At 28.6% G+C, this 6,232-nt stretch overlaps 1 long non-coding RNA gene across 1 annotated transcript; it reads right to left on the bottom strand.

The window, feature by feature from the left end:
• Positions 1 to 5,242: 5,242 nt before the first annotated feature.
• On the bottom strand, positions 5,243 to 5,954 carry LOC113381030. Its single transcript, XR_003367509.1, has 3 exons — positions 5,851 to 5,954; positions 5,769 to 5,779; positions 5,243 to 5,378 (listed from the first exon to the last, which is right to left on the bottom strand). It is a non-coding gene; the product is annotated as an uncharacterized LOC113381030 (long non-coding RNA).
• Positions 5,955 to 6,232: the final 278 nt, after the last annotated feature.

Genomic DNA, 6,232 nt, shown 5'->3' with positions numbered 1-6,232 from the left:
AGCATGTTATTAACCTTTTTCAAAATCTAATAAATTAAGTTAAGAACATTCATTAAATGGAGTCGTGTCTGGCAAAGTATGACACTTGTAGCAAGACATAGAACAATGTTGAAATCATCAACTTTGTCCTGTATTGCTACACAAACATTTTATTGAAAAACAGTGATCTGAGCTAATTCCAAATATTTGACATGCATATCAGAAAATTTGAACAAATTCTCAATTTTTTATTTCAATCAAATTTGGTGCATGGGTTTAGTGCAGACTAACAAAACGTACTAAAAACTGCACTTCATAAATATAAATATAGTTTATCGCTTCCTCTAGAAGAAGAACGAATTTCTAATAAAAACTCTTTACGTCATTCCTACTACATTAAAGGGAAGTTTATGTTTTCATCAGAAAATTCGATTTTTTAATTTTATGTTTTTTCGACATTTTAAATCATTCTGAATGTTTAGAGACCCAAATTGTAAAGGCATATGTGTATGTTTAAATAAGCCTTAATTTAACACTTTGCTTACGTTTTCTCAAAAATGGCTGAAGCGATTTCAAAAATTTGTAAACCGTTCGATGAAGCTCGATAAGGACTAGCTACATGTTAGTTTTTCATGCCGATCATGTCATTTTTTTAAAATAAAAATAGCACCAAAAGTATCCAGGTTTTTGCAGTATTTCAACAACATATAATGTTTAGCATGTATAAAATTTAATTCATCACTCAATTTCTAATGTTTCATTATATTCTTACAATGGAATGATGTTTTCTTAAACGTGAGGAACAAGCTTTAACATTTTCGGAATATTTTCCTCGGCTTCCGGTTTACTTGTCGTTTCGGGTTTGCCAAGTTGTTTGATCAAGCTGAGTCAACAATGTCGCGGTAATGTTTGTTGTTTTATAATGAAAAATTTAGAGATTTTTTTGGAATTCATGCTTCACTTGATTAGACAAATTATCGCACAGCGTTCAATTACATATTAAACACTTCTTGGGTTACCTCTATATTGAAGATCGTTGGCTCAAAAGTTAAGTGCATGTATGAAAAATAATACTAAAAGAGTACATAACATATTTAAAATAAATTTTATCTAATGCTTTAAAGATAAATATTAGTATAAAATATTTCATTAGTTCCGCCGATGTTCCTATATATGTAATCGTACCTTTTATTCCGGAATATTTTATTTCGTAACTCGACTAATTGATTATTTAACACAATCTTTCAATTATCGATCTCCTCATGATATCCTTATACATTCTGCTTTCTTTAAGTATAATTCAATCGTATATAGCATGTTCATTCTCTCAATGTATTTTCAAACTTGTTCTACATTGTTTCATATATTTGAGTTTACTTATAAAATTTGTAACGTGGGAATCAAACTATATAATGGAAAATTTTAACAATTTACAAAGAGAAGTCGGAAAATTACAAACATTAACTGTAAATCAAATTTATAAAAATCAAAAAACATTACATAAATGTCACTCCATACAATCGAGTTTATTTTAGGCTCGTTCCCTAAATTCATATAATCCATTCCTTTTATTATATATTTTTATCACATTTTTATTCTTGTTTTTCATAATTACTTTAATAACTAAACTAAGTTAAAAATAATATTTTAATAAATTTTTTACAAAATATTTGTGTTCTTATTATGAGATATTTAACGAACCCAAAGCTCAACAATGTATTGCGTGAATATACATGCTCTGTAAATTTCAGAGACATGATTCTAAAAGGAAGAATCTCAGGTCTACTCTTCTGAGATTTTGATGAAACTTTGCATGGCGATAGAGTTCATAGTCAAACCGAACACCTTAAAATATTATAGGCCTAACTGACAAGGCAACAATTCAAAAAGTAATGTAAAGTTAAGAGTGGGAGAGGAAAAATCTCCTATATAAAAATATGAAATCTAAAAATAAAACTGATTTGGGTTCCATTTTTGGGAAAAGAGTATCTTGAACGAAGTATTCAAAATCGAACCATTAAAGATACAAGCATGAGAATAGAAAATAGAGAAGTGAAAGATGAACTACTGATCTTTTACTAAAATTGTCAAGGGATGTCTGAGGAGTAAAAAAAACAGTTTTGTCTATGAATCTGTTTCTGAACAATGTGTCAATAATAATAAACATATAAATATCAGAATTTTGTTTAACAGTAAAAACATACAAAATTCAGTTTTTTAACATCGTCTAACCGTCCTTTTTGCTATTATAATAAATCGTTTTATTCAATTTCCACGTGAGAGAATCTTGTTAAAGCACAGCTAATAACCGCAATTATCTCACAGACGCTGTCAGTCCAAACATCTCATAACAATACGTCAAAGGCAATATTGTTTGCGTTATGCATGACAAATACGTGTATAGTTTGTTGGTCCATATTTGGCTGCTATCTGCGCAGGAATTAATAATACGAATTCACACCTCGGGTTGTGTTAAACATACAATGAAGACGTCCCTGTAGCAGGAGTGGCCAACAGGTGGCTGACAAAGGATTTTCAAATAATCATGAAAATTTTCAGAAGTAGATTCAAATGGTTTTATTGTTTTAGGCAGCTAGATTCACCATGCGATTAAATGAAAGTGAGAAATGTCACTCGAATATTGATAAATGTAAAGAAGCCAAACGTAAATCCTGATCTTATTTCATAAATTTATCAAATAAAAGCGCCCGGCATAATGTTTATTTAAAAAGTCAATTTAAAAATCACTACACACGGACACTTTATTGCCTCGAAGGACCAGATAAAATTAATTATCAAAAAGGCTTTAAAAGAGAAAAAATAATTTCTTATAACTAGCTTGGTACCTTATCTAGGGTAGGAAATTATTTTATTATGTCAGGTAGACAAAGATAAATGAATAAAATTTGTGAGGCTCGAACAAAAGTCAATGTTTATATATAAACAAAAAACTTAACGTCGGCATAAAAACATATTACAAAATCTCAATCAACTTAACACTACCTTAACTCCACCAATTTATTAGCTCAACGCAATATATCATCATTTATAATTTTCAGTGAATGTTTTATTTTTAGTGAATTTTTCTAAAAAGAAAAATCAGAAAGTTTTTAAAGAATTACCAAAGTAGGTATATTTAAAATCTTTATTTTGTATGTTTTTAACATTTCTTGAAGTAGAGAGCGTCTCATATCGCTGAAAAGTAATTTTGTTATACAATACACATATTGAGTATATAAGGTAGAAAAGCTTTAGGCAACCGTCAGAAAAATTCTGAGATTTTGAAAATTCTAAATAAAAAGAAGTTGTTTGTCACTGCCCTACACTGCCCTATTCCTACTATTACCTACAGCATTAACTCTTGTACGAAGTAATGGTTGATGGATTACCGTGTTTGTTGGAATTAAATGACTCCATAAATCGAAAATGTCAAATTTACACTATTTCGTTTTGTTTGGTATTTATTCCTGATTCTTTGCGAACGAACATCTAGGATGATCTTAGATCTTAGGTAGGATCGGGTTACAGATTTATATGTTTTACTTGTAAACATACTGACAATGAGATATAAAAGATCTAAAAACTATTTTGTTCAAATAAAAAGGACAGATCAAAGAGATAAAGGTTGAGAAATGTAATTGAAGATATTAAGAATAAACTGAGATATTTTAATTTTTTTATATTATATAGTTTAATAGTAAATGGCGAAAAACTAATAAACTCTCAATTAATTATTCAATTGTTATACAAGAAAACAACAGGTTTATATTTATGATATTTAGTTAATTTTGTTAATTGAAAATTCGAATTTTGATAAGTTCAATTTCTCATATTTTCAATAAAATGCATATGCTGTTTATGAACGAAAAACATTCAACAAGTACTTAGAGCCTTACCGCAACTTTTTGGCCTATTTTGCAGCCCTCGAAAAAATGTAATTTTTGGACTGATTGCAAATGTTATAACATATTTATATGACATCCTCGTATATAAAATAATTAAAATTATAGAGCAGATTAATTTTGACGAAATTGTTCTGAGTAATATATCACGACTAGCTATTTCATCTGTTTGTGTTATGAGTATAATTATTTCAACAATATGAAGAAATATTTTGATGGTGAAATTAGGCACATACAATAATTTTATGTGAAATCTACCTACTAGAAGCAATGGACAAAAAATTGAACTTGATAAAATTAATATTTAATTTTTATCGTTTGATATATAATGCATATACCGTACGATCTCAGAAGTGTCTTTCAATTCCATCGCGTGGCATTCCTAATCATTAATTATCTGTACTTTACTATACATAATTACACACGAGAAAAGATGTACATTAACGGCTAAATCTTTTTATTTTACAACGCTCTCAGATCCAACAGAACAATGGAACACTTCACTGGTACATACTTCATTTCAAATTCCCGGTAATTATAATTAAAAAAGTATGAAGGTAAAAAAACGCCCCGCGAGTTAAAACTAAAGTGATTAAATAAATAATTCTTTATATTCATTAAGTGGGTATTATTCTTTATTTAATTGCATACTTGTAAATGCTGCTTTTAAATAAGAATCCAGTTTTGTGTTCTGAAGGTATATGAGATTCATCATTACGTTTAATATAAATTAAAATGCATAGAATTAGCATCGTATGAGCATAGTAAACTAAATACTACCACGGGTTGATATCAAACGACTTTGTACAATATCTGAGAACCATTAAGTAAAATATTATAAACATGTGCAGAAATTGCACGTCAAATGTCATTAAATATAATTGCATATAAATTAAACTTATTTCCTTTCCTGACAGATGTCATAAGCAACCAATAACTTTTGCATCGTGAATCACACGACCTTTACTTGGACCTCAGAAAATCGAAAATTTAAACTCTAGCGGAATTGCTATGTGCAATTGATGAGCTTATAATATTATTCATTGGTTTGTAAGAAGGCATATTATTAGATAAATTTATGTACCATATAATTCAATTTGAAATTAGCATCTTGTAATCTTTGTGTTTGAAAATTACCGCAGCTGAATATATAGCAGTTGATAAAATATGATTTCAAAATGATATTGTACAGGCAAAATATATTTTAAAATTAGTATTGATTCAAAATTGCACGTAACTGAAACTTTGATAAATTATTCATTTTTAATATTCAACAAAATTCATGCAAGTAAGAAAGTAAGATGTTAATTCTTACCTTAAAAATGACAGCTGGAAGCATTTCTTCGCGGGTTGCACAAAATGTTTTTCACATATATTTACGCGAATTTATGATGAAGTATTTTAGCACACATTTTTTATTTATAATTTAATAATTTTACGCGACTTGAATGAACACTTTACACACTCTGATTTAAAGAGTCACTTGTTGTTTAAATACTACTGGAAAAAATACATGGGTTAAATAAATTAAGACATTGTATGGTATGATCACGGTTTTGTTCATGCAATAACTAATCTAAATTCTCTTTCTAATGTAAATTTAAACCGATGTATATCAAAATGTGTGTAAGTTCAACCATAGCCCATTAGATTTCATACAATAAACCAAATAATTCATTTACATTAGTTCTTAAAGATTAAAAAAAATTAAAAAATTAAATATTGATTATTTAAAAAACTTTCAAAACAAAACTTCTTATGGTGATATTATAAATGTATGAAATCTTTCAATATCGTGTGTGACCATACCATTGAAGAGCATGCTAAAAATTCAAGGTACTCATCCTTCGCCAACAAGCACCGATTCTTCTGAAACATCTAGATTACCCTTTTGTTTCCTGAAATAACAAAATATTAGGTTTATAAAAAAGAATAAGAAAAGAGCATTTTGGAAGTCAAACCAATTTACCTCCAGATTTCCAGAAGAAGGCCAACAGCTTATTCCAACGGTTGCTCTGGCGTTGTCTGATTTTGCAATATTAACTAGAATAACTAAATTTTACACAAAAAAACTAACTGAAAGTGTAACGGTTATAAGCGCGCACTAAAAATACTGCACAAAAATCGAATGAATAAAACATACAAAATTTCGCACTTAAACTGTCACAATCCATGTGAAACTATATCGGTTCATAGTTTTTACGCGACGCGAATTAGAAAACCATCTGAAAATATGAAAAACTTAATAAGATTGATTTTGTACAATTCTGCAAATAAATAGAGGTGTACCGCAGTCTCCATCAAAATTAATCCAAATTCATTTGGTATAATATAATAGATTTTGCAGTATC

The sequence above is a fragment of the Ctenocephalides felis genome, unplaced genomic scaffold (assembly GCF_003426905.1).
Source record: "Ctenocephalides felis isolate EL2017-DRISC unplaced genomic scaffold, ASM342690v1 CF-g0.4_SCAFFOLD_02528, whole genome shotgun sequence".
Lineage (NCBI taxonomy): Eukaryota > Metazoa > Arthropoda > Insecta > Siphonaptera > Pulicidae > Ctenocephalides > Ctenocephalides felis.
This window is presented reverse-complemented; position numbering and strand designations above follow the sequence as displayed.